A 16,873-nucleotide genomic window follows, 5' to 3' on the forward strand; every position below is an offset into this window, starting at 1 on the left:
GAGTGTGAGAGTGAGTACTTGTATCACATGACTTAAATATCGTGTCTGGTGCACATGCACGGAAGTAAAGTCAATTTAGATACTAAATTCTTCTACTGTACGAATCTACAACTTCATTACCATTTTAGCCACAAGGTCGTGTAAATTATTTCAAAATTTCAGTTTTTAATTTATATCCTCTAAATGTGCTATTTTTTTATCCAGTTTATTTTAATTTAATCCTTGAGCCTTCCGTAAATATGCATGTCACGCCACCAAAGATATTATAAATATTTCATTCATATCGTTCCTCGCAATTACAGGTGACACGCGCTGGTATCTCTCTTTCTCTCGCCAACCTTCATTTTTTTTGTTAGCCGGGCGGTCGCCCTCTTCACGTAAAAAAAACTCGTTCTCGTCCTCGCCCAAGGTCGCGCACACCCCATCTCGCCGACAAGCGAACACAAGCCAGACCAACACCTGTCTATTCAGCTGTGGCCTCACGGTCACATCCACCTCTTACTGGGACAAAATTTTTTAAACAAGGTTAAATTTTTTTAAATCGTGTTCATTCCTTAAAATGTGGTCCGTATGTTGTCTACCTCACTGTTTAATTTTCCACGGTGTTAATAATTTCCAAGCATCTGTCAGTTGTCTGAACGGTAATCATTCTGCACGACACAAACTGGTATTTCTTTGACGGCCGACCTGGGTCTCTTCTTTTTTCTTTCTTCACTCTTCTGCTTTACGGTAGAGTCTTAGGTTCGAGGCATTGAATATAACTGTTCGCAGGAGAGTAATAGTTTGATATCTTCACATTGGAGTCTTTCTTCTGGCACCCTGATTTTCAGGTTGATATTGTGGTGCCGAAGGATTTAATCTATCGTCATGAGGTGAATTCCTGTGTCGCTGGAACTGTGGGCTCTCGGCTCCCATCACATCTGGATCGGTGTCTTGATTACGAATGGCGTCCTTCCATTTTGAGCCTTTTTCAGTTTCCTTCCTTAATTCTTCAATGTACCGCATACTTTCTCGATGACGGTTCTCCATTTCATCTCTGAAATTCTGATAGTTACGATCTGAATAATATCTAGGTCTATCATAGGGCCTATTTCGCCTGTAGTCCTGTGGTCGGTTCCGTGTCCTGTAATTTCCCCTTCTTCGGACGTTCTTCGGATCTTCCATCCTGTCCTCTCTGGGTCTCGTTCTTCTCTCTTCCCATCGACGGTCGTACGCTCTGGGATAGTTTTTGTACTCTTTAGGTCCGCTCTGACTTCCGTTTTCAGGCGTTGGAATTCGAATTCCGGTTTTTCGGAGTGTCTATTACGTTGACCTGGTAAGTATTGCTCCTTTGAGTTTTCGGTACTGTTGAGACATTCATGGTATGGTCGAGTTGTCTGAGGATAGCCTCAGCCTGCACTGCGGTCTGAACATTGGCAGCAATGAGTAAACGCTGTACTTCCACAGGAAACTGCTTTGTTATCGCTTGGACCAACTCATTTTTAAATGGTGGAATGTCGAGGTCTTTCATTCGTCGTACTTGATTACAGAAGTAATTAGCATACTGCGTCTGCCCGTCTATGGAATATTTTCGTGAATACAAATCCAACTGTAGTGCTTGTTGCAAATCCTCTCCCCAGTATCTCTGCAGGAACAAGCGCTTGAAACCTTCATAGTCTTCAAACGTATAACGGAAAGCGTGGTACCAGTTGAGCACGTCTCCCTCTAAAAATTTCTCCGCCGTTCGAAGATGTTTTTCGGTAGGGATCTTCTGTTCGCGGATATATTCATCAAGGTCCCTAATGAAATTTTTAGGTGTGACCCCATTTAAGTTGTTGAATTTTCTAGGCCTGTCCTCGCTCATTCGGATAAAATTAATGATCTGAGGTACACTTTGTGCCGGTGTAGTACTTAGATTTACTGTGGGTTGTTCAATATGGGTAATATTCTGAGACGATTCAGCTACTGGCGATATTCCTTCTGTTACAGTAGAATTAGCCTGTACGACCTCTTCGACATTACTCTTTCGGTCCATTAATGATGTCACTAAGACCCTAGTGCTCCTATCCTGCAACTTCAAGGATCCTACTTCTTTTTCTAATTTTTGGAGGTCGTCCATATTTTCCTCCATCTTCTGTTTCCCGGACTTGACATCTCCGGCAAGATTAATAATTTGTTCAAGTATTTCCGACTTGTCCTTGTCAATCATGCTCTTGATATCATCGAACTGGAGTGAAATATCTTGTATCTCCATTTGGTTGACTGAGATACTGTCCTTTACGGATCGGAGATCATCGTCGACCTTCTCTTTTATTTTCTTTAAGTCTTCTGTGACCTCTCCTCTAAGATCTTTCACTTGTTCTGACATCTCTTCTTGTGCCGTAGAAATCTCTACTTTTATAACATATATCTCCTTCCTCACGGATTCAATGTTATTTCTTACTAGGACTACGTCACTCTGAAGAGCGGTGACCTTCCCGGTGATAACCTTATTATCCTCTTTAATCTGGCTCGTCAAAGTAACAACTTGTTCCAGGGTTTTTTTCTGATTTTCCCTGCACTCTAACACGATATTGTCAATCCGACAACTAGTTTCCTCCAGTTTTGCATATAGTTCGTCACGACCCTTTTTCGCCTCTTCCTGTATCGCGGCACCCATAATGTTCATTTTTTGACTTATTCGCTCATTACTATCTTCCTGTATGTTCCTAAATTCCTCTTTATTCTCGTCCTGTATTTTCCTAAATTCCTCTTTATTCTCGTCCTGTATTTTCCTAAATTCCTCTTTATTCTCGTCCTGTATCCTTCTACTCTCTTCCTGTGCTCTCCTACTCTCTTCCTGTGCTTTCCTGTTCTCTTCCTGTGCTCTCCTGTTCTCCTCTGTCATAGTTTCTAATAACTTCCTAATCTCCTCGAGATCCATTCTATTATTCATAAAGTGACCTGTGTCAGCAAACGCCGAAATGCAGAGACTTTCCCCCCCAGACATGTTGATTATGATAAGGCAAATTCAAGTTTCATGAAGAAAATTCCTAACCCTCATTTTTCCATGTGAAACACATCATCATAAGTAACATATTCTGAAAATTCCGCGTACTCTGTTAGAATTCAACCTAGCTGGGATGACATTAAATCTGAAATGAACCTGCCGAACCGTGAATAATTAATAATTTGACCAAGTCAATTTAAACCACGTGGAGAAGCAATTAATCAAGTTCCACGATGGATTAAGCCACTTTATAAGCCACAAATCGAGCCCCACGGAAGGGACTAGCCACTAAGATGTGCCCGACATAGTCACTCTACGAACACGAGACACCCCAGGGGTGCTCAGTTCGGTGGCTGTAGGCTTATAAAATAAATGAATGTGGCAGGATTATCATAGGGTTCATCGAATAAGCACGTTCCAGGTATAAAACAAATATGACACTTTTATTTAATGAAATGAAATATTGGCCATCCTGAAATCTGTGATTATGACTATGATCGCTACGTTATGGAATTTAATATGGCTCTTGATGTAACAAACCTAGGTGCAAACAAATGGGATGGTACACGGCAGTTGTTTTCCCTAACATTCTAACAGAGTATTTTTACATGGTGAAAATTTTTTTATCGTCTTTAAAGTTATTAAATCATTTATTTAAAGTTGAATCAAAAATTTTCATTCGGAAAAATGAGGTCTGGGCCAAGCCTTCATCGACAATCTGGAAAAAATGCAGTAATGGTAAGAACGAGTATAATAAAGAAATATCCAAGATTCAAAAAGTTAACAATTATAGCAAAAATAAAATTTACAGTCGTTATCTTAACAATTTTGTAATTATAAAATGAAAAGTTGAATTTGCCTTGGTTTTCTCTAAGTTAATCCGAGACGTCGGATATACCTGTTCACGTCATCTCACATCTCGTTTCGTGAGAATTAATACTGAACTTTAAGCATCTAATCAATAATTAAACAAAATAAAACGCCTTCTGGGCTTGCAAACGTAAGTAAATGGGGAGAATATCATCCATGTGGAAATCCCGTCCACTATCAATCGATAATGTCAAAGTGTCACATATTTTCAGAACAGAACACATAGAAAATAATTTTCTAACTACTAACAAATGACTACTTCTACAGCTAACTACGGAAATTATCAAGAAGACTGATTACTAAGAAGAAGATATCTACACTATGTACATGTCGACGAGTGTCGATCAATCATATTACTCTCCTGTTAACAGATTTATTGAGTTACATCACGATTGAGTTACCTCATGAGAGCGAAAAATTGCACCAACGAATGAGCTTGCATAGTCACGAATCAAATATTATTTAGATATTTCGTCGAGGACCTGTTCTTCAGACCTAAGGCCTTCTCGAACGTTCACCTGTAGCTTCAACTTGAAATTATTGAATTACTTGAGAAAAGTTGGGATATTCCCATGAATTAAAAAGTACATCGATTAACATGGACTTTCATTTTCTTCATCTGAAGACACTAATATTAGACTACACTGCATTCATCGCGAATAATCCATTAACATGTGAAAAGCTCAGTTTCACGAAGATTCATGTCATGCACAATTATTCCATATACTCCACACGTACAGTGTACTACCATGACGACTCTAATTTGTCGCATCCTAATCTCAAATATGTGTAGCCATGAAATATCAGGACCTACCATCGTCCTACAAATACCTAATATCCACTTAAATGTGTCTCGATGATTAATTACTCTAACTAATTATCACATGCCCCCAATGCACATATTCACATTAAATTCGTATATAGAATTCAGACTCAATATCCCGATGACACGTTATCTCAAACACGAGGTACAAGTAGAAGTTCCATTACAAGAAAAATATTGAAAATATGGACAAAATATCCTACCATTAAATCCATCGAACATAAATTAATTCATATTCGTGACGAAATTCACTCATTAAGCAAAGATGGTGTCGATAACACATGGATAACTCTATCAGAACCCTCACTGTCAAATTCATGGCCACATGGTCATCAAGCAATCGCATGTGTCAGTTTTTACGACATATTCGAGCAAATATACAACCATAAAATGTGTCAAAATAGCTTGCTAAGAAGAAAGAAAGAATAGAACAAAACTACATAGAACAGATATAAATGAGACGTAATCGACTTAACTTAAGGAGAAATCTGCACGTCTGGAAGTCTGGGTTCTCAATCAGCCATGCTAGGATGAAAGAATCTGCATCCCGACGCTGCCGACGGTGGTCGATAGTTTAGAACTTCATGGTGAAGCACTGGTAATCCATAATGCGAAGTTCCGTCCTCTTCTGGAAATGATCACGTCCACGTCTTCCGCGTCCACTCGTGAGAAAGCTGAAACTTACACAAAGTGCTTTAGAATAAACTCCAAACACACACGTAACTGTATTTTGGAAATGACACGTACGTAAGGGATTAATATCTGCATATTCGACGTCTGATCACAGCACTGTTCTAAATTGTATACAATTATCGGAAGTGTAGAGCACAGGAGTGAAGCCACTATTCTTGACGAGAGTATTCACGACGTTCCACGCTGAGCGACTGCAGATGATAGTCCAGGAACACGTCAGTGAGTGTGAGAGTGAGTACTTGTATCACATGACTTAAATATCGTGTCTGGTGCACATGTACGGAAGTAAAGTCAATTTAGATACTAAATTCTTCTACTGTACGAATCTACAACTTCATTACCATTTTAGCCACAAGGTCGTGTAAATTATTTCAAAATTTCAGTTTTTAATTTATATCCTCTAAATGTGCTATTTTTTTATCCAGTTTATTTTAATTTAATCCTTGAGCCTTCCGTAAATATGCATGTCACGCCACCAAAGATATTATAAATATTTCATTCATATCGTTCCTCGCAATTACAGGTGACACGCGCTGGTATCTCTCTTTCTCTCGCCAACCTTCATTTTTTTTGTTAGCCGGGCGGTCGCCCTCTTCACGTAAAAAAACTCGTTCTCGTCCTCGCCCAAGGTCGCGCACACCCCATCTCGCCGACAAGCGAACACAAGCCAGACCAACACCTGTCTATTCAGCTGTGGCCTCACGGTCACAATATCGATATTTCACTCACCAACATGGAAGAATGTTGAATTTGGTTTCGTGACGAAGCTGGATGAGAAAAGTCACGATCTTCGTTCGTGTTACAAGTGTCGTGTGAGGTTTACTATACCTCATTATTCCTACTGACCTCGCGTGATCAGAAGCCTCGACTTACTCATCGTACGAGGTGAAGCTGGTAGAACACTCGGGTTTGTTCTCAAGTCACATGATACCACGAACATGAAAGAAATGAGTTAGAAAGCATTATAATGCACATGGATAAGCCAGTATTTCGTAAATTCAACGCATATTAGGATACCAGGATTAAAGAACAGAAATTGATAAAATTAATTGTATAATAACACGGTACAGGCGAACAATTGCACATATATTGCGCACGCTTAGAACTCTGACCACATTGGTTCTTTCATCTAAGGTTCAGTATCGCTTGACAATATCAACGAATTTTCGTTCTAAGTGATTCATGTGCTGCGGGTCAGTATTTATCCCCTCAGCATTATCAAGCGGTATTTCAATGACGATAATCTATTGCAAGCACACATACTGCGCTTTGAAGAAAATGTCCACGGTGGCGCACGAAATATCAACCAATTTGTTTTTTGAATTACGTGTTTAATTTTAAGAAATATTGCTACAGAATTGATGCACAGATAATCACAATAGCAATAAAAAGGTCTCTAATTTTTGACATTGTCAATGTATTCGCAGTTTTTCCCTTGAAGGCGTACTCCTACATTGGTGAACACTGTCGGACACAAATCTTCAGAAATCTCAAAGCATAAATAGGGATGAGGGTGCGCGAGGAGGAAGAACTTCAGATCATCAGGGTTGGGATTGAGGTAGCAGTAATCAACTGAGAGGAATTTTCTTGTTAGTAGAACTCACAACGTGACCTTTAATCCAGTTTATCATCATACCATCGCCTCCTTACAAGATTATCGATGTTATTTTTCTGTTGTTCACAACCTTGCAGCCTATTTATTACTCTATAGAGAATATCATTATCCTCAAAAAGGCGTATCTCTGATTCCAGTACTTTACTCGTAGCATTTATATATACTGTACAGGGTGAACAAAAAATGCCGCACTTGGAAGTCAGCATCGATTCCTCGTCCCATTGCAAGAGAAAAGTTTCTACAGCCAAATCCGATCTGGTGCTGTTGGAAAACAAGTCGAAAACGAGAAGCTGGCAACGCTGTCACATCCTGCAGCGCATCGGAATGTAATAGAGAAACGTACATTATCCCGTTCTACAGTACCCGCCGTCGCAGCTCTCTGAGTAGACGGCTGGGTTATCAAACCCAGATGCACCATGGAGCTACGGCTCGAATCTACGTCAGCTTGTTTTTCCTTTTATGTGTGTGACGCCAGGTGCCTAGTTCTCGTCGTGTAACTGCGTTTGTAAGCATGACATCTTGTTTTCACATGACAGTAGTCGAACACATGACAGTGTGATCCATTGAACTGAATGCATGAGTCGACTAACCACGCAGCGCACAGCCATAACTGGTCCTGTCAAGCGCATGCAGGGTGGCTTCCTGATGGAGTACACAAACGGCAAATACGTCGATATGCATTTAGTGTTGGGTGCATCCGATAACCATGCTTTTGTTGCTGCTCGTGAGTATGCAGAAACCGGTAATCTTCTCCCACAAGTAGTGGACAGAGGTCGTCCAAGGACTAGACGTGCTCCAGAAACAGAGGACGACATTCTTCAAGCAGTTCACCAATCACCAAGGCAGTTCTAGGTATTTCACACTGGTTGTTGACGTGTTGCACGACGAAAAACTGCATCCATATCATTACACGTCAACTCAACACCAGCCGGCAGAAGACCGCATTGAACGAGTACAGTTCTCTGAATGGCTTTTGCAACAAGGTGAAGATAACTAACATTTTATAAAGAATGTGACATGGAGTGATGAATGTAGCTTCACTCCGGAAGGTATTTTCAACCTTCACAACAGCCATTGTTGGTCTGACCACAACCCACATGTCACCCGTGAACGTGGATTTCAGGCACGCTTTGGCATAAACCTGTGGGCTGGAATCGTGGGAGGAGTGCTTTTAGGGCCTTACCTATTGCCTGACGCTTTAGGAAACGTTCCACTTGGTGTTCCGCGATAGCTATGGTTTCAGCATGATGGTGCACCGCCACACTTTGGAAGGACTGTGCGTAACTGGTTAAATGAAGCGTTTCCAAGGAAACGGATTGGTCGTGGAAGTCCAATGTTCTGGCCTCCACGTTCCCCGGACCTTAATCCACTAGATTTGTATTTGTGGAGACACTTAAATGAACATGTTTATAGTACTCCATCCATGGATGTACAAGACCGAATAGGTCGCGTGCATGCTGCATCCGTAATGGTGGATGCAGGTGTGTTGCGTATCGTCCGGCAATGTATGCTCCAGCGAGTGGCGGAGTGTTTGAAAATACAAGGTGGTCGCTTTGAACATCTGCTGTGAAGTGAATGTTGCTCGTATGTGTACGTACCGGCTCTGTGAAGATAAGACTGGACGTCACACGTACACTATGGAATTATTGTCCGTAGCATAACGGGAAATTCAGTGTAGCCTACCTACTGTACTGCATTGTGTTTCCTTGTACCGCATTGGATAGAGACGATGTTACTGTAACCACTATTATGCTCTACGTATTGATTTTATTTCTGCCATGGACGAAACACAGTGGTCCTTTACGTCTGTAAGAAGTTCATGTTATGTTTGAATGTTTAAATAAAGGTAACTCTAACGGTAAGACAGAACATTAGTATATTGCATAGTTGAGGTGTACATTGGATACAATTTGATACACCGGGCGAGTTGGCCGTGCGGTTAGGGCCGCGCAGCTGTGAACCTGCATCCAGGAGATAGTGGGTTCGAATTCCATTGTCAGCAACCCTAAAGATGGTTTTTCGTGGTTTCCCATTTTCACACAAGGCAAATGCTGGGCCTGTACCTTAATTAAGCCACGGCCGCTTCCTTCCAGCTCCTATACCTTTCCTCTCCCATCGTCGCCATAAGACCTATCTGTGTCGGCGCGACGTAAAGCCGCTAGCAAAAAAAAGTAATTTGATACATTAACTGAAAGAAAAAGCGCGAACGCGAATCGAACATCGGTGCGTCCGCACAAGCGGCCTTTATGGCATTACCTCGTCCCACAGAACTAATTATTTTTAATATATAAAGTCGTTTATTCTATGTTTCGATGTTTACATTGCACACATGTAATAAATGTGAAGCAGAGAACCAGTCCATATGATAGTGTAAAGTTCTAAACAGTTTCACATATGCTCTCACATAATGTCATATAAAAATAAAAATGAAGTATACTTATAACTGCGATGGAAACAACTGAACCTAAGAACTGAGAGGATCACAATAACAAAAAGGACACACAAGGAAACATTGTTATAATTCAATACAGTTCAAATAGGGACCAGATCTGTCCACTTTCACTGAGTTTCCACCGCTCTTTCTTCATGTGGTACAAGAGAGCCGGGAGTATAACACCATCAACACTGTCCAACATGTAAGTAATGTATTGTCCTAGTATCCACACAATTGCTTGCTGTTTGATCTGGGGGAAGGCCACGGAACGGCGAATCAGCTTCCTGTCGTCGATGTCTCCCAGGTCCATGTTCATGAGGCGACACACCTGCCGTTTACACCATCTCCATGTGTGCATGTTGTTAGTCGGTGTATCGCTGTATCCGTTTGACCACACACCGTACACCATGGCGAGTGTTCCAGATATATTTTGTGTCGACGTTGTGCTGTTGGTACCAGATTGTTTAGAAAGAGGAAGATTTGATAACGTGCGTGAGACGAGACTTTCATACGACTGAAGTTTGCCCAGACCGTAGGCCAGTGGGTGTAGAGTGCTGTGGATTAAATCCGTGGGGTGAAGTTCACAGCTCGGCGTATCATACTGTAAATGGTCTTGGTGGTAGCATTCGTTCCTCCAACTTGTTGCAGTTTCAGATGATGATCTCCGAATATTTTTGGCGGAGGTCTGGTGTTATCGTCAGCTAATCTCCAGATATCCTTGTACAGCGCGATCGAGAAAGTGTTCGACTGTAATAAGACAGATATGTCATTTTTAAAAAGTATTGCTTGGAATTTCGTTCCATGTGCTATTAGTCCTAACCCACCGAGCCTATATGGAAGATACAGTTGGTCTCGTTGTACTCGAGATAGCTGGCCTTGCCATATGAACCAACCAATATATTTTGAGAGTTGGCCGTCAAATTTTGTAGGTAGCGGGAACACTTGAGCTAAATACCAAACATTTAAGAGCACATAAATGTTTATCACCACAATCCTCTGAGTTAAATTCAAATTCCTTTGACGAAATTTCATCATCACAGCTCTAACCTTGGCAATAACTGTAGCCCAGTTGGTTTCTAAAGTATCGAGCACACATTTCTTCCATTTAATACTAAGGATCTTTACCTCATCAACCAGTTTCTTGGAATGATACCGGGACTCTCCATTGAAGTGAACTAAAGTAGTTTTTTTGGGATTGGATTTCGCCCCTGAAGCGGCACTGTAGGTACTAAGAACTGTAGCAAGATATCAATGCCATTGTCACATCGGACCAACATCGATATGTCATCAGCGTAAACACACAATGAAAATTTATAGGTATTTACTCTGTATCCTTGTAGCTGTGGTTGAAGTGTCCGAATGAATGACTCCAGTCCTATGACAAAAAGTAGCATGGATAGTGGGCACCCCTGTCGTACTGATCTTTCTATCGGTATCAACGTTGAAAAGTATCCGTTGACAAGTACGTTGGGTATAGAATTGCAATTGATCATGCGAATGTTATCAATCACTATATCAGGGAATTGAAAATGCTTTAAAACTATGTATAGATATTGATGACTAACGCGGTCAAATGCTTTATCAAGATCTATATTCAATAAGCTTAGTTGTTCACTTGGCTGGAATTGGACTTTCAAATGGATATCACGTAGTGTTCGCAGATTTGTCAGAATGGTACGTCCGGGAACACTGCAACACTGTTTAGTTCCAATGACATCTGCCAGGACAGTCTTCAGACGACGGGATAACACTCTGGCTAATATTTTATAATCACTGCATAACAATGTAACCGGCCGAAAGTCCTCCACCTGAAAAGGTAATTTATTTTTTTGGGATGAGAACTATAATACCTTCATGTTGAGATTTGGATAGGGCACGACGGTTCAAGATAGTGCGGATAACATCACAGAATTCCTTGCCAATAGTAAGCCAGTATTGTTTGTAAAATTCATAGGGGACCCCGTCGATTCCTGGAGAGCGATTAGACGGAAGATTTGTTTAGCTTGAATTTCAGCATCAGTAATTTCCATGCTAAGCAGTTCTTTGCTTTCCGGAGTAAGTGCAGCGTCACAGGACTGAAGCAAAGTATGGACTTTGTTTATACCAATAGATTCCCTGGCGTATAACTGTTGATAGAATGAAGAAATTTCTCTCCGTATATCATCCGGTGACGTAATCTCACTTCCATCAGGCGATTGTATTTTATGAATGTACTGGAGTTGCTGCTCTCGCTGTGCACGTGCTATGTGGTAGACGCTGTCAACTTCATCGGGTAGGACCGTGTGATCCTTCAGCTGCTGCACATTCAACAGTTTGTCTTTAACATCCTTAATCTCATTGTAATCTTGTTCACCAGCATTATTCCTCTCCTGTAGCTGTCGGAGGACGCTATAATAGAATCCATCTGTATCGCGTTTCTCTTAGGCCTTGTGATACGCAAAATGTTTGAAAATTCGTCTTATCCCTGGTTTGACTAACCTGTCCCACCATTCTGCACAATCACTATATTTACACTTCTGAAGTATCCATGTATTCCAGTGTCGCAGAAATGTTTCCGTACACTGGTCATCCTTAAGTAGTGAGCAGTTCATTTTCCAGTATCCTCTCCATATATAATATACTTTAAGTGAGTACTGTATTTGACATACGACAGGTATCACCTCATAATTCCTAGGTTGAATGAGTGCTCGTCAGACATACATGCTGTCAATGCGTGAGGAAGTGTTGTACTGGATATAGGTATAGTGAGGAATGGGCACATTCAGCTCATCCACAACATCAGTCAGGTTCAAAGAGGTTAGGAGATCATGTAAGGCAGGGTTCGGCGCGTAATTTTGCCCCGTTGAGTCCTCTAAACACTGAACACAATTACAATCCCCGGCAAGGAAAGTTTTCTCTTTTATACTATGCTGGTGTGGAAGTAGATCTCATTGAAAGAATGTCTTGCGTTGAACACGGTTTTGGTTCCCTGATGGTGCATAAATACTTATTAGAGTAGTATCATTAATATGTCCAGATATGATTCTTCCAGAATATTGACACTGCACACCTTCGAGGTCCAGATCATGTCGGGTTAAGAACCCTGTTCCCCTATTAGCATTACCTATATTTATATACTGGTTATAATATGAGGAAATGGGTAACACGGGGAGAGCAACTTCTTGTAGGAAGGCGATGTCAACATCAGTCGCTCGGAGAAATCGTTCCAAACATTGAAACTTGAGGTTGCATTGTGGAACATTAATGTTCACACTGGCTACTGCCAGTAGCTGAGTCATCAGCAATAGGAGCAACGCCATTTTACACAAGACAGTGAACCGAGGTGATAATCCGTCCTAACTTGTAAGTCAAGAAGTATCTAGCTAACATGGGGTGAGATGAAGCGGGTCTTTCTTCTTGCTACTGTCCGAGAGCTGGATATCGGCACGTGCTGCTGTCCTCGGGTCTCGGTGGGACATTGAACTATTTTGTGTTTTTTCAGTACCTACAAGTGTTTCATGTATTGATTCAGAAGCCTTATAAAGAATTGCAGCGGAAGATTAATTATTTATTTTCATTTCCTTATTGGGAATGACAGGCCGCGAGTCTTCTGCCTCATTCGCCTCCCTATCATCATTCATTTCTATTCTTTGTGTTCCTGAGGGTTGTTGTGTATTTACTAGTTCTGAAAAGTGTTCGTCAGATGTTATAAGTAAGGACGGGGCATCCGTAAATTTTTCTTCGTCCGGTGTTGGTATAGCTGACTTATCAGCTGTGAGCTCTGTTTCCATATGTTCGCTTGAGTCTAGTGGGGTATCCCCAAGGTCAACTGAAGGCTGTATGCTCGGGGGGAATGTGTCCTGTTCGGGATTAGCGCCAGTGACTGCCCCAGAATATAGTACACTAAACGAATGTTTACTACTGGCTGCTAGTGTAACCATTCGGTTCGGACAGTTGTTACGTAAATGGGTCGTTTCATTACATATGAGACATGTTTGTACCTGTCCATTATACGAGATATACCCAGGGTGGCAACCAAAATTTTCTTTTGGGAAAATCGGTCTCTTAATAGCCATAGTTACTGCGCGAATGCCATTATAAACAGGAAACATATAAGAAGACGACCACTGTTCTTTACGAACTTCACTGACGGTTCCATATTTACTGAACACTGATCGGAATATTTCAGAGGGAACTTCCAAGGGAACATTGAAAACACGAACCGTAGTCAAATTCAAGTCAGCTGGAGTGATCTTGACATAACACCGTTCCCCAGATTCACAGCAAAATTGTACAGGATCCTGAAAAGTTTGTAAGCATTTCTGATAAATGGAATCGCTGATTACCTTCATGTGCAAGGCTCGCTCCGGGGCATTCAGCTGAATAGCTTTCACTTGGTCGACGTTTAACCTTAGTGTGTTAGCAATCCGACGATGAATTTCCATAGGCGAAGGTCGGGGACTCTGACCATTCCACAAACAGCGTACGCTGTTTTTCCGTTGATGTTGATATTTCCCCGTTATTGTCTTTCGTTCACTACAGTTAAATCCAGAAGAGTTGTTCCCTTAACCTTGTATTACACTTCACTGATTTCTATCGTATGCTGTGTATACTGTTCAGACGCAAGCGGACAAGTAAGACGTCCTTCCTCTACCACAGGCACAGCACTACTAGCTAACGAGACAGCTCCAGCAGAGCGCCGAGTTCATGCGAGCTGTGCTTGGCCACGCTGCACGCCGTTACAGCGTTGCCAGAGCCTTGTTTCTTAACGCGCTTTTCTATTAAACCTATTGGTGTGACTAGGTCTTGCATGATAAAGTTTTGTTGTAAATTTCGACGAGGAACCGCATGCCGACCTCTATGTGCGGCATTTTTTGTTCACCCTGTATAAGAAACATAAAAGTTCAATATTACTGCCTTGATGAATTCTCACCTTAATGATTATAGGATCAGATAAAGTTACTCCCACTCTAATTAGTTCTATTTTCTAGAAATATAGCCACCCATTCGGTCACTCCTTTGTCTAGTTTAGAAATACTTGTCCGAAATGCTTACTCAGAAAATGAGGAGAAAATGACTCATAAAAAGGAGTTTTAAACCCTAGGCATTTCGGGCATCTTCCCCATTTTTAGTCAGCTTTCCAACTACTTCTAAGGAGCTTCTTTATCGCAAGCCTTAACAATACTGTGGGGCTATTATTTTACTCGTCACCAGCCTATCGACAGTTTTATCGGCGCGCCGCCATTGTCGTCACTTGGCGGCATTTTAGCCTCCCTCTGGCTTCCCTCCCTGTCGGCCTTCATTGTCACGGTATCATGTTTTCACTGAAGTAATATAGCACATAAAATTCTAACGCATCCGTACCACTAGAAACTTATCTTAATTGATACAAGAGTAGTTTTCTGATCTTCAACATCTTTTGCGAGCTGATTGGAGAACAGCAAAAAAAGTGAACCGAACTCAAGAGAATATGTTTAGAGTCTAGAAGAAAGAGAAGGAAAGGCAGAAAAAGACAACTTTTACTCCTCTTTAACTTCTCTCTGTCTGTGACTGATTCATTCCCTTCCCCTTCCGAAGCTTTGTTCCATATCCTGTGTTCTGCTAATGGCCATATTGAATTGCATCCGAACAAAACGAATAAGGAACTAAATAAAAAACGAAGCTTGCTTCCTTTCTACTTCATTATTCTTCTTTATAGGATGTTTTGTTTGTCTTCTATGCTCTTCGTCTTTATATTAACATCTCACAAATTAGAGATACACTGGTTCTGAAAGAAACTAATGATATGGCTTAAAGAAAAACTCAGTACTGACAGTAAGTGAAAAACTGATAGCGGTCTTTGTGTATCATAAATTAATTCGCTAACAAGGCCAGACATCAAGGGAAATACTTGAATTTCCTTTTCCTTTCAGCTTTGTAAATTTGGCTCTGTTCAACGCGAAATAAAAATAAGAACAAGAATATCGTTCGTCCGTCCATCCTATATATACATATTCATTATAGCCTCTACTGAATTTCTGCATTCAGTCTGCAAGTCTCAGTAAATAAACTAAGCACCTCCACAATCCTTTATTTGTAACAAGTTTTATTAATGGTTTTTCAATTTTCTTTAAGTCGCACCGATGCAGTTAGGTCTTATGGCGACAATGGGATAGGAAAGGCTTAAGAGTGGGAAGGAAGCACAGTGACCTTAAATAAGGTACAGACCCAGCATTTGCCTGGTGTGAAAATGGTAAACCACGGTAAAGCACCTTCAAAGCTGCCGACAGTGGGGTTCGAACACACTATGTCCCGAATGCAAGGTAACAGCTGTGCGACCCAGAGCGCACGGTCTACTCGCTCGGTTCTGTTCATTTATAAATATCTTACTTCCAAGTCATTGGGGATTGAAACTGAACATTGTCACGGTGGTCTCCCTCTGCTACTCTTACCATCTATGGTCGAGTCCAGTATTCTCCTAGATCTTTATTCGCTTCATATGACCCCGCAAAATAATAATGGACAGAAGGAAGTATAGTTACTTTATAAAGACTGCAGCTGTAATTTTTAGTTTCTTGGTCCATGAAGGTTATTTTGGGAAGAGAAAGTAGAATTCCACTGTTCGTAACTCCAGTCTTAAGTAGGATAAATGCTTCTTCGCCTCTTTTCTAGTAAATTACCGCATTCTCATTTCTGTTGCAGGCTGAGTAAATCACAGGTCAATGTTCCTCTCCAAAAGCAGTCTCATTTCTCGAATTCGTAGTGGGAAATCGAACCTACGTCTGGGTGACCTAAACTCACCTCAACTACTTCTACAAGCAACTCCTACTTTCTTTCTTGCTACAGGTTTCACGTCGCGGACAGTTTTAATGGTGACGGTGGGCCACGAAAGATCTAAGACTGGGAAAGAAGCGACCATCGCCTTAATCATGGTACAGCCTGGTGTGAGAATGGTAAGCTATGGATAACCTCTTTAGGACTGCCCGTAGCAAGTCGTCTCAAAACATCCGAGTCTCAAAATACCCTAATTCTAGAAACGGGTTTAATGGTCCAGTTTGCTCCATCACCATCAGTAGTTTCCAGCTGTTGGCCGGGTCTGCTTTCCTTGCATGCATACAATATTATTATAATGTATATAAAGTATTACAAAAAGACGCGGAAACGTCCATTGTCAACATCAGCCGGACTGCGTGTCGTAATTTTGAAATGGTACCTCAATCTTGAGGCAGTTCTGTCGTATAGGCTCACAAAAACATATACAACAGCAGGTCAGTAGTCCTAGTCACATTGTTTGAATTGCAGCAATTGCTTAGCCATACATATGTACAATCTTGACTCGCAGGATGTATTCAGCACAGTCAACGACAAGCACAATGCCAAACCATTAGCTGCTACTATAAGGTCTAAGAGCACAGCATTGCCCCCACGTCTGTCTTTCCTGGAAATGAAAAGGCAGACATCCTTGCAAAAGCAGCCTCCTCATTCAATATATAAATCACCTACAACAAATCA

The sequence above is a fragment of the Anabrus simplex genome, chromosome 6 (genome assembly GCF_040414725.1).
Source record: "Anabrus simplex isolate iqAnaSimp1 chromosome 6, ASM4041472v1, whole genome shotgun sequence".
Taxonomy (NCBI): Eukaryota; Metazoa; Arthropoda; class Insecta; order Orthoptera; family Tettigoniidae; genus Anabrus; species Anabrus simplex.